This window comes from Cetorhinus maximus, chromosome 11 (genome assembly GCF_964194155.1).
Source record: "Cetorhinus maximus chromosome 11, sCetMax3.hap1.1, whole genome shotgun sequence".
Taxonomy (NCBI): Eukaryota; Metazoa; Chordata; class Chondrichthyes; order Lamniformes; family Cetorhinidae; genus Cetorhinus; species Cetorhinus maximus.
In genome coordinates, this window is record NC_135889.1 from 74,402,741 (window position 1) to 74,415,661 (window position 12,921).

Consider the following 12,921-nt stretch of genomic DNA (forward strand, 5'->3'; position numbering starts at 1 on the left):
TAAAAAGACAGTTGTATGGTTTGTATAGTAACATGGGCAGTAATATCACTATTTATGGTTGTGAAATACACTTACTGACTGCTATGAAGATGTCTACAGCTTGAGATGTTCCACTCTCCAAAACATGGTAGCATCATTGAAGCATCATTGAAGAAAATCCGTATAAATTAATCCAGTTATTTCACTGACTTTTTTAAACTATATTTTGTCTTGTATGCTTCAGCGCAATAAGATTCTGATTGTGACTACGTAATTTTTTATGAAAAAATACCTTTACCCAATCTAATGTGTTGTAATTTTATAGAAGTAATTGAGCAAAGTATAGAAAATTAGAATAGTTTCAAATTAAATGTTGCTTATGCTGCTTTACATGTTTAGAATAGCATGATACATATTTACAGCTTAGAGGGAGTCCTTTCAAACTGTTGCTAGCTCCTCAGTGAAGACTAATTAGTCACAGTTCCCTGCTGTTTCCATCTATCAATTTATATTCTCCTTTTTAAACACTTAACTAGTTCCTCTTGAAATTTTAAGTCTTGATTGAGGCTCTGCTTGTGGCATGGAACTTTTCTGGTGGGTGCAGCTCAGAAAATTGATTCCTGATTTTGCTTGTTCTACTTGCAGTGCGCCTGATTACACAACATATGATTTTGCAGGTTGAATGAGATTGAACTATAGGTGTGCACAGATACCAAATGCTTAAGAAAATAAGGTCCCATGTTTAATTTTATGACCAAGTGTTGGTCCACTACTCAATGTGTATATTACCCTTCCAAAGTGGACACATGACGAGGAAATGTGCTTGGCCTCCTTTTATATCATCTCTTTCTGCTGCTTCATTGAATGTTAATTCTAGTTTTGTTTTTAAACAGTAAGCATTTCTCTACTTGTATATTTGACATTTTACATACTTTTATTTCCCACTGCAATTTTGCCTTTTTGTTGAAGCTTTCAACTTGCTGTGGCAAACATTCCTGGAGACTTGGCAGTTACTATGCAATACAAGTAGCAGCTAACAAAATGGGAGGACAGGAGTCTCCTTTTGGTATTCCAGTAGTGTTGCAAAAGAGGGACCAATTCAGGAAGGTACATGTTCAGACACTTCAGGTGACATATTTGTGACCTTCAATTCAGGACCATTGTTTACAGACCATGTCTCTGCTACTTGATGTATCACAGGGGATTTGCCTTAAGTGTTTTTGTTTCGCTACTTCTGCACTTCACTTCCATATAACTGTATATTCTTCCTGTTGTCTCACGTCCTGTGTAATGATTTTGTTATGACTTGCAATACTTGGTAATATCTGAAATAACATGTGCTTGCATTACTTTTAATAGGTAATGCTTTTACACTTTGCATTACTGTTATACTTTTCAGTTCTCTCATATAGTTAGCATAAGCCCATCTGACATTTTCTTTATCAACCTTTTTAACTGGTAAGTTTTGTTTTAAATTTTCTGTTTTTTCCTTATTTTTAATTTTATGTATGCTCTGACACCTTGTGCAGTTGCCTTTGGCACCCTGCTAGTCCCTGTGTTCTCTCTGCTTTTGTTACTGTCCTCAACCCTACTGCACTCATCTCCAGCACCCTGCTGCTCTTCTCCCTGCTGCTCTTCTCCCTGCTGACCTCAGGCATCCTAAGTGGCCATTTAATTCTTTAATCCTTGTCTTGGTCTTAGCCCACTATTACTCCTGTTTTCCTGACCCGTATGCATTCAGTACACTGCCACAGGTATACTAGTAAATCGGACAAAAACAAATCTGGATGGAGAATGCAAGCAGAACAAGAGAGGGAGAAGGACTGAAGGTGAGGGTGTGACAGATTCTGTGAGCAATGTCGCAAGAAATCTGCTGGTAACATATTTAATGGAATTCCAGATTAGTCATCCAGCAAGGCGCAGCCAAATGCACGCTCCTAAAATTGCCAAGCAAATTTTCTGATATTGGCATACAGTGAGTTATCTGACTATATAAAGAGGGATGAAAAGGGTTCTGCAGTAGGAATTCGATTGGGCTTCTTTTGAAAAAAATCTAACTACAAAGGTTTAATTTGATCTTGTCCTATAGGTAGTTCACCAAAAAAAGCCGATTTTAAAGGAAACACTATTATGAAACCTCCGAAAAGTAGCAGAAACTTCTAGCAATTTTATTAATTGTAGACGTTTTTACAGCACCTGAATTCAAATGTGAATGTTTCCTTAGTCTTAGTGATAAACTAAAAGACTTCTGTAGGAAAAAGAAACCTTTACAGTGCAAAAAGTACCCGTTCCAGATTGCCCTGTTTTAAGTCATTCAGCTTTAGCATCTCAGATATAATAGGGTTGGCATGGACACTTAGTGTCAATATTTCCGTTTTAGCATCATTTCACATTGGGCCGACGTAGCACATGTGACCCGATCAGCACCATTTGAGTGGCCTGTCCCACTCCCTGCCCCTCTCCTGCTCTTCACCCATCCCGATCACCAATCCTCCCACTCGCTGTCCATCCAGCTCCCCAATCCTCTTGCTCATCATTTTGCTCCCCAACCCTCTCACTCCCTCACTTCATCTCTTTTGCTGGCACTCTTCCCAAGCCCTCGCTCACAGGATTCAAGAGACAGAAGTGGCAAGTGGGAGGGTCAGCAAGCAGGATTTAAGTAGAAAGAGTTTGAATATTTCTTTGGAATTATTTTAAAAATAACTCCATTTAAAACATTATACCCTGTTAAGTCCTATATTTGTAATTTTTTTTTTGAGATGGGAAAGGTCTTACAGAACCTAACTACAGCTTCTACTTTGGTTGTAATGAGAAAATCTGATTTGCTTAATGTTGTTTCATTTAAAGTTGCACTTTTGGGAATGCAGCTACGTTAAGTGAGGAATTACTGTATTTTGATTTAAGAGAACCTGAAAATGCATTAAACCCATAGCATTTCAAAATCTTTATTATCAGCATACAGAACATTTAAGATGCTTCCTAAAATACCTGGCCATAGACCAACTATAAATATGAAAGGTTAAAAGGTTATTGTGAGTGAGACAAAAAGTGTACTGTGAATCGTTAATATTCTTTATAGTTTATCAAGAGGTAGGAGGAAATTATCTGGGCAAAGAAAGAAATTGAGCCATAGAAGGAATAAATAAGAATGGAAGGTATTGAATTATCTTAAATATTTTATTGCAATACAAGGCCATTAGGAGTAAACATTTTTAAGAGCAAAACTGAAGCCAGCATAGTTGATATTGCCCAGCAGAAAGCTTTAAAAGTGCAGCAATCAAAATGTATTGAGATCAGGAGTCTTACAAGGATAAGATTGAGGATAACTGTTAAAAGCAGTATTAGATAATGTATGGGGACATTAGAAAAGCAGTTTGAAGATGGCAACAAAAGGGAGCTGCCAGTGTTTTGGCTGCATATGTAGTGGATGAAAAGTTTAAGACCAGATTGGTCCATTTTAAGGGCTGTAGGAATGACCTCAATAGATTTTAGATCAATGTTTATAAAAAAAACAATCTGGAATTTATTGTTTTTATTCCTGGCTTCTGAATCTAGACCATAGAAATCAGTAAAGCATGTATTATGAAAATAATTCAAAGAACTAAAGGATACTTTCTGAGACATGATGGGGAAGGGTGTGCCTTGAGAAAATCTCGAGGCTGTGATTTTGTGATATGCTCTGGCTGCAATCATGGCCTCTTAAGGCTTACCCTCAGTGACCATGGTATCTTTTGATCAGCCTAGAATTCTTGCGAAAATTAGCAATAAAATCAAGATTATTAAGAATTTATAAAAACAGCAGCTGTACTCAACGATTGGAAGGAACAAAACATAGCCCCAATATAAATAAAAGGAATAAAACATGTTAAATTATTGTTCTTAATGTCACTTGGACCACAAAAAGCCCAGAGTTGGTCAGCATGGTTTCAGAACCAAGATACTGCCTTTTAAAATGTATTGTAGCTAGGTGACTACTACAAAAGGTTGAAGTGTATAAGTGGAGAGGCACTAAGACACTGGGCTAAGGAATAATGCACACCTTTTAACATGGTTAAGTAAAGGTAAAGTAAGCATATTGTAACATGAGTCTGTGTGTAAATTAATCCTAATTAGTAAAGCTAAAGAAAAATGATCATAGTTTTACAGAATAGTTAATTACACTATATCGGTTAATTTGAAATAAGCAACAAGACACATTTTGGAATATTAGGCACAGTTATGGGCACAATATTTCAAGGAATCTTGCTAGACTGCAGATAGCCTAGACATAGGTAACCATCTTTACTGATTTTATTCTCTCTATACATTTGTCTTTTTTCAGGCACCATGCCCTCCGTGCACTCCACCTCCATCCTGTTAAAACCAGTTTATTCTTTCTTGCATTTCCCACCAATCCAACCAACTTTGACTGCCTCTTGCGTTTGTATTGTTTCAGCTTTAGTCCTTCCTCTGATATTCTTGGCTCACTATCCCCTGACACAAATTCAACTCCCACCATTAAAGCTGGCTCCAGGAAATTCTGTTTCCTCCATCATGCCAAGTGCTTTTCCTCTCAGTAACTCTTTATATAGCCAAACTCTGACCGATATTTAAATACTGCTCCCATGTCTGGCCAGATTCCAATGTCTCTCTTTTCCTGGACCTAATACAAGAAAATTGTTGATTTATGATCCTTCTACTATCTTCAGCCACAAATGTTTACTGCTTTTCCCTTTCATGTAACCTTTTTCATTTTTCCTTATTTTACCAAGCTACCAAAGTTCAGCTTTTCTGAACTTTTTTCATCATATACTGGGAATATATCATCTTACATTATCTTTTCTGCATCGCCATTATGTTGCAATCAAGACTCATTGCATAGTCTCCTAAACCATAGATGATTCCTAAACTATTACTGCAGATACAATAAGCCAAATGGTAGTCTCCTATGCTGTAAACTTTTCAAGTTCTATGTTGAAACCACAAAAATGTCCCAGAGGGTAAATTAACTGGTCAGTACAATTCAAGGCCATGGAGAATGTTTTCAATCTGCACGGAGAGCAGACTATATCTGTGTCAGATGTAGACCAAGTGTGAAGTTGAGAATTTGGCCCAAGGGGGAGAGAGGTGCTCCTCTTTCTACCTTTTCACAGCCTCCATTAGCTGTAGAAGACACAAGTTGCATACCAGAGATGGTGTGACCTAGAGACAACATTGATAGTTTGTAGAGCTGGTGGGGGTGTGTGAATGAATACAAGGGTTCAGGGCATTCTAAAGAAAATCAGTGTGATGTAACAGGAAAGAAGGTAAGTGATTGGTTGGTGAGCTTTTTCTCTTATCTAAACTAGGGAATTTTAATGGGGTAAGTATAACAATTGAAGTAATAAGTATATAAATGCAAGCAGGACTAGCAGCATTAATTAAAATTTAATTAAGAAAATAATTAGTTAATTAAAACGCATAAGTTTGACAGGCTAAAAAAAAAAGCTGTAATATGGCAAATATCAACATCCTGGAGGTTACTATTGACCAGAAACTGAACTGGACTGGTCATGTAAATACAATGGCTACAAGAGCAGGTCAGAGGCTAGGAATGCTGCGGCAAGTAACTTGCCTCGTGACTCCCCAAAGCCTGTCCACCATCTCTAAGGCACAAGACAGGATGGAATACACTCCATTTGCCTGTATGAGTGTTCCAACAACACTCAGGCTTGACATCATCCAGGACAACACAGCCAACTTAATTGGCACCCCATCCCAAAAATAACATTCATTGTCTCCAACACTGACGCACATTGGCAGCAGTGTGTACTATCTACAAGATGCACTGCGGGAACTCACCAAGCCTCCTTAGACAGCACCTTCCAAACTCATGATCACTATGAGCTTGAAGAACAAGGGTAGCAGACACACGGGAACACCACCATCTGCAAGTTCCCCTCCAGACCACTCACCATCCTGACTTGGAAATAGATCGCAGTTCGTTCACTGTCACTGGGTCAAAATCCTGGAACTCCCTCCCTAACAGCACTATGGGTGTACCAACACCACATGGACTGCAGCTGTTCAAGAAGGCAGCTCACCACCACTTTCTCGAGGGCAATTAGGGATGGGCAATAAATGCTGGTCTAGCCAGCGACACCCAGATCGCATCAATTAATTGAAAAGAAGCTTTAATATGTGGGAGCTGGTGGATGCCATTGTGATCCACGGCATCCACAAATGCCATAACTGTCTGTGGTTGGAAGAGCCCCAGATCAGAGTTAATGAGCTGGAAGCCTAGCCTCCCACATTGCGATGCATCAGGGAGGGGGAAAGTTCCCTTAATACTTTGTTCCAGGAGGGGGTTACACCCTTAGGATAGGGTCTTCTGATTTTGTCAGTGGTCAGAGACACAAGGATGTGATTGTGAGAGGCAGAGGGGATTGAGGGTGGATGTGGCGGAGCCTCAGCCCTTGCTATTATCCAACAGGTTTGAGGTTCTTCCAACTTGTATGGGCGAGAGCAGGGGCTGCAAGCTAGATGAGCGAACTAACTATGACACAATGGTGCAAGGAACCATTCAACTGGAAGGAGTAAATAGAAATGTAATGTTGTAAGAAACAATATAGTTAGGGGGATAGACACAGTTTTCTGCAGCCGAGGGCAATTTTCTTCGTGCGTGGGGCTGTATTGCCTGCCTAGTACCGGGGTTTGGGACATCTGCAGAGGAACTTGCAGTGGGAGGGGGAGGATCCAATTGTTATGGCCCACGTGGGTACCAGCAGCATGGGTAGGACTAGAAAAGAGCTTCTGCTTAGCGAGTATGAGCAGCTAGGGGCTAAATTAAAAAGCAGAACCACAAAGGTGGTAATTTCTGGATTATTCCTGAGCCAACGTGAATTGGTGTAGAGTAACTAAGATTAGAGAGTTGAATGCATGGCTCAAAGATTGGTGTGGGAGAAATGGGTTTCAATTCATGGGGCACTGGCACCAGTACTAGGGAAAGTGGGTGCTGTACCTTTGAGACAGTCTTCACCTGAACCGTGCTACGACCAATGTTCTGGTGAGTCTTATAACTGGAGTGGTAGAGAGGGCTTTAAGCTAAATAGTGGGAGGGGTGGGGGGAGAGGCAAGGGATCATGTGAGGGGAAATGTGGTAAAATAAAGAGAAAGGGCAAGGAAATAGAGTAGGGTAGTAACACAGGTAATGATGACCAGAGTTTGGCAGGAAGGGAGAGAGCAATTGAGTGCACCAGCAAATAAGGCTAGAATTAAAGGCTCTGCATATGAATGTGCACAGCATTTGTAACAGCACGAGAGGAGGGAGCAGATGAAACATCTGGTGGTCCCCCAGAGTGGGACCGGGAGACAGTGCGAGAGGAGCGGTAACCTTGGTAAGATTTAAAAAGAGCAGGAGCTGAGTGTCAGAGCAGAGATTTAAAAAGAATGGGAGCTGGATCTGGTCTGAAAGCGACATGAGGACGTCATGATTCACAAAGTGAAGCAACACAGGGGAGGCAACTGATTGGTAAGTAGGGTCAGGTGAGTACTTTTGCTACTAACTAAACTGCTGCAGTCCATTAGCTTAAACAAAATAAGGTGAGGACTTTGGACTGTAGTGGGAGTTCGGAGTGGAATAAGGCCCCTAGCGTGATTAGTATTCTTTAAAGGGAATAACTAACGCACTTAATCTAAAGGAAAGTCATGGCAGCAGAGCTCGCACCCGTGATATGCTCTTCCTGCGCTATGTGGGAAGTCATGGACACTTCCAGTGTCCCTGGTGACCGTGTGCAGGAAATGTGTCCAGCTGCAGCTACTGGCTAACTACATTTTGGAGCTGGAGCTGCGGGTGGATTCACTATAGAGCATCCGCAATGCTGAGGTTATCATAGACAGCATGTTCAGTGAAGTGGCCACACCGCAGGTAAAGACTGAACATGCAGAAAGTGGATGGGTAACCACCAGGCAGAGAGAGGAAGGCAGGTAGTATAGGAGTCCCCGTGGCCTTCCCCATCTCTAACAGGTATACCGTTTTGGATACTGTTGGGGAAACGACTTCTCATGGGGAAGCAGCAAGAGCCCAGTATATGGCACCACAGGTGGCTCTGCTGCACAAGGTGGGAGGAAGAGGAGTGGCAGGGCTATAGTGATAGGTGCTTCAATAATGAGAACAGACGGGCGTTTCTGCAGTTTCAATAGAAACTCCAAGATGATATGTTGCCTCCCTGGTGCCAGGGTCAAGGATGCCTGAGAGGCTACAGAGCATTCTGAAGGGGGAGGGTGAACAGCCAGTGGTCGTGTTACGTATTGGTACCAACAACGTAGGTTTAAAAGAAGGGATGAGTCCGACAAGCTGAATATAGGGAGTTAGGACATAAATTTAAAAAGTAGGACCTCAAAGGTAGTAATCTCAGGATTACTACCAGTACCACATGCTAGTGAGAGTAGAAATAATAGGATATATCAGATGAATACGTGGCTGAAGTAATGGTGTAAAGGGGAAGCGTTCAGCTTTCTGGGATATTGGGACTGGTTCTGGGGAAGGTGGGACCAGTACAAACAGGACAGGTTGCATCTGGGCAGGACCGGGACCATTGTCCTCGGGGGGAGGGAGGCTGGTGTTTGTTAGTGTGGTTGGGGAGGGTTTAAACTAGGATGGCAGGGGGATGGAAACCTGAGGAGGGAGAAACCAGAATAGAAGCAAAAGACAGAAAAGTAAGAAGCAAAAGTGGAAGGCAGAAAAATCAAGGGTGAAATACAAATGGGATCATAGTGCAAAATAAAGCTTAGATGACTAACGAGGTTACAAAGACCAGTCTAAAGGCATTGTATCTTAATGCGCAGAGCATTCACAATAAGGTAGATGAATTAACAATGCAAATAGATATAAACAGTTATGATCAAGTTGCAATTAGAGACCAGGCTGCAGGGTGACCAAGGATGGGAACTAAACATCCAGGGGTATTCAATATTTAGGAAGGACAGACAATTAGGGAAAGGAGGTGGGGTAGCATTGTTAATAAAGGAAGAAATCGATGCAATAGTGAGGAACGAAGTTGGCTCAGAAAATCATGATGTGGAACCTGTTTGGGTGAAGATAAGAAACATCAAAGGGCAGAAAACGTTGGTGGGGGTTGTCTTTATGCCCCCAAACAGTAAGAGATGTAAAGGAAGCATTAAGCAGGAAATTAGAGACGCATGCAATAAGGGTACAACTGTAATCATGGGTGACTTTAATCAACAAATACACCATGTCCACTGGTTCTCCCTTATGTATTCTACTAGTTACATCCTCAAAAAAAAAACTCCAGTAGATTAGGTAAGCATGATTTCCCTTTCAGAAACCCATGCTGACTTTGTCTAATCCTGTTAATGCTTTCCAAGTGTTCTGTTGCCACACCTTTTATAATAGATGGTAGCATTTTCCCCACTAATGTTAGGCTAACTGGTCTGTAATTCTGTCTTTTCTCTCCCTTTTTTTAAATAGTGGAGTTAAATTTGCCACCGTCCAATCTGTAGGAACTGCTCCAGAGTCTATAGAGCAAATTCTATGCATCCAATATTTCCAGGGCCATTTCCTTTAGTACTCTGGGATGTAAATTATCAGACCCTGGGGATTTTTCAGCCTTTAACACCATTAATTTCTCCACCACCATTTTTTTTTTTAACTAATACTGATTTTCTTCAATTCCCCCCCTCACTAGACCCTTAGTTCCCTAACATTTGTGAGAAATTATTTGTGTCCTCTTTTGTGAAGGCAGAACTAAAATGTGTTCAATTCTTCTGCCATTTCTTTGTTCCCCATTATAATTTCCCCCATTTCTGACTTTAAGGGACCTACATTTGTCTTCACTAATCTTTTTCTCTTCACCATATTTATAGAAGCTTTTACAGTCAGTTTTTATGTTCCTTGCAAGTTTACTCTCATACTCCGTTTCCCCCTTCTTGATCAATCTTTTTGTCCACTTTTGCTGAATTCTAAACTGCTCCGAATCCTCAGGCTTGCTGCTTTTTCTGGCAATTTTATATGTTTCCTTCTTCTGTAAACCATGGTTGAGGCATCTTTCCTGTTTTTCTTAAATATTAGCCATTGCCTATCCACTGTCAACCCTTTTAGTAAGGTCCCCCAATCCATCATTGCCAACTCGTGCCTCATACCCTTGTAGTTCCCTTTATTTAGATTCAGAAACCTAGTTTTGGATTCAACTTCTTCACACTCCATCTTAATGGACAATTCTATCATTTTATGGTTGCTCGTCCCCAAGGGTCCCCACACAACAAGATTGTTAATTAATCCTTTCTCATTGCACAATACCCAGTCTAGGATAACCTCTCTAGTTTGTTCCTCAACGTAATGGTCTAAAAACCATGTATACACGCCAGGAAATCCTCCTCCACAGTATTGTTGCTAGTTTGGTTTGTCCGAACAATTTGTAGATTAAAGTCACCCATGATTACAGTTGTACCCTTATTGCATGTGTCTCTAAGTTTAAGAGCCTACGGTGAACTTTCAGAGCATGCCAAAATCAACGAAACAGACACCTTTGGGCCTGATGATGATGAAATCCAGCTTGACGATATTGGGGACGATGATGAGGACATTGATATCTAAAGTGGGATTAAATTTGGATTCCAGCCTTGTACCAAGCTTCCTTTTGAAGTGAATTCCTTTTTTTGGACTTCACATGAGCTTTTTTTTGTGTGGATGAGTTGATTTATGACTAATGTATCTAAGAAATCCATTCTGTAACTTTTTGTTTTAAAAGTCTTTGTGTATTTGGATTTCATGAAGGCTTTTGATAAGGCCCCACATAAGAGGCTAGTGGGCAAAATTAAAGCACATGGGATTGGCTTCTCCTTCTCCCCCCCCCCCCCCCCCCCCCGCCCCAAACCTTAAACCAGCTTATATTTCACCCCTCTCCAAACTATACTCAGTAGTGCTGCTGAAGGGTCATAAGGACTCGAAACGTCAACTCTTTTCTTCTCCGCCGATGCTGCCAGACCTGCTGAGTTTTTCCAAGTAATTCTGCTTTTGTTTTGGATTTCCAGCATCCGCAGTAGTTTTTTGTTTTTATAATATACTGGCATGGGTTGATAATTGGTTGACAGACCGGAAACAGTGTGGGGGAATAAATGGGTCTTTTTTCAGTTGGCAGGCAGTGACTAGTGGTGTAGCACAGGGATCAGTGCTTGGGCCCCAGCTATTCACAATATATATAAATGACTTGGATGAGGAACCAAATGCAACATTTCCAAGTTTGCTGACAACACAAAACTGCGCAGGGTTGAGGAGAATGCAAGGAGGCTTCAGGGCGATCTAGACAAGCTGTGTGTATGGGCAAACACATGGCAGATGCAGTATAATGTAGAAAATTTGAAGTTATATGCTTTGGTGTGAAAAACAGAAAGGCAGAGTGTTATTTAAATAGTGATATATTGGGAATTATGGATGTACAACGGGATCTGGGTGTCCTTGTATACCTGTCAATGAAAGTAAATAGGCAGGTGCAGCAAGCAATTAGGAAGGCAAATGGTATGTTGGCCTTCATTGCAAGAGGATTTGAGTTTAGAAGTGGGGATATCTTATTGCAGTTATGCAGGGCCTTGCTGAGACCACACCTGGAATAGTGCATGCAGTTTTGGTCTCCCTACCTAAGAAAGGATATACTTGCCATAGAGGGAGTGCAGCGAAGGCTCACTAGGCTGATACTGGGGATGGCAGGACTGTCATATGAGGAGAGATTAGTTCGACTGGGCCTGTATTCTCTAGAGTTTAGAAGAATGAGAGGGGATCTGATTGAAATGTATAAAATTCTAACAGGGCTAGACAGACTGGATGCAGGGAGGATGTTTCCCCCTGGTTGAGGAGTCTAGAAGCAGGGGCCACAGTCTCTGGGTATGGGGCAGGCCATTTAGGACTGAGATGAGGAAAAATTTCTTCACTCGGAGGGTGGTCAACCTGTGGAATTCTCTACCACAGAAAGCTGTGGAGGCCAGGTCACTGAGTATATTCAAGAAAGAAATTGATAATATTTGGATATTAGGGGCATCAAGGGGTATGAAGAGAAAGTGAGAATATGGCATTGAGATAAAGGATCAGCCACGATTATACTGAATGGCTCAGCAGGCTCGAAGGACCGAATGGCCTACTCCTGCTCCTAGTTTCTGATTCTATGTAACACAACGGATGAATTCATAGCACAAATAAAAATAAATATGTGACACCTAATAGCCATTTTAGAGACAAGGTTGCGAGGTGACCAAAGCTGGACCTAATTATTCAAAGTTATTTGACATTTCAGTAGGACAGGAAGCTAGGAAAAGGTGGTGGGGTAGCTCTGTTAGTTAAGGGTGACATTAGTGCAGTAGTGAGAGATCACCCTCGTTCAGAAGATAAAGGCATAAAATCAATTTGGGCAGAGATAAGAAATAGCAAAAGTAAGAAGTCACTTATGGGAGTAGTTTATAGGCCCCATAACAGTAGCTACACTGTAGGTCAGATATACAGGAAGAAATAATGGGGGCTTGTAAGCAAGGTACTGCAATAATCATGAGCAATTTTAATCATCTTACAGATTGGATGAAACAGATCGTCAAAGGTAGCCTGGAAGATGAGTTCATAAAATATATTTGGGACAATTTCTTAGAGCAGTATGTTCTAGTACCTACCAGGGAGCAGGCTATTTTAAACCTGGTAAGAGTTTCTATAAGTATATAAAAAGGAAAAGAGTAACTGAAGTGAGCGTTGGTCCTTTAGAGGGTGAGACAGGAATTAATAATGGGAAACGAGGAAATGGTGGAAGCTTTGGTGTCTGTCTTCAAGTAGGAGACACAAATAGCATCCCAGAAATACTTATAAAACTAAAAGGTGAAAGGGAGGGGAAACTTAAAACAATCACTGGGGAAAAGGCGCTGAGAAAATTATTAAACTAAAGGCTGATAAGTTCCCTGGATCTGATGGCTTTCATCCTAGGGTTTTAA

General features: G+C 41.0%; 1 protein-coding gene across 2 annotated transcripts in view; it reads left to right on the plus strand.

Annotated features, from left to right (window-relative positions):
- Window positions 1-12,921, plus strand: part of pkp4 (plakophilin 4) — a 181,508-nt gene that overhangs the window by 122,300 nt on the left and 46,287 nt on the right. The window lies entirely within an intron of this gene.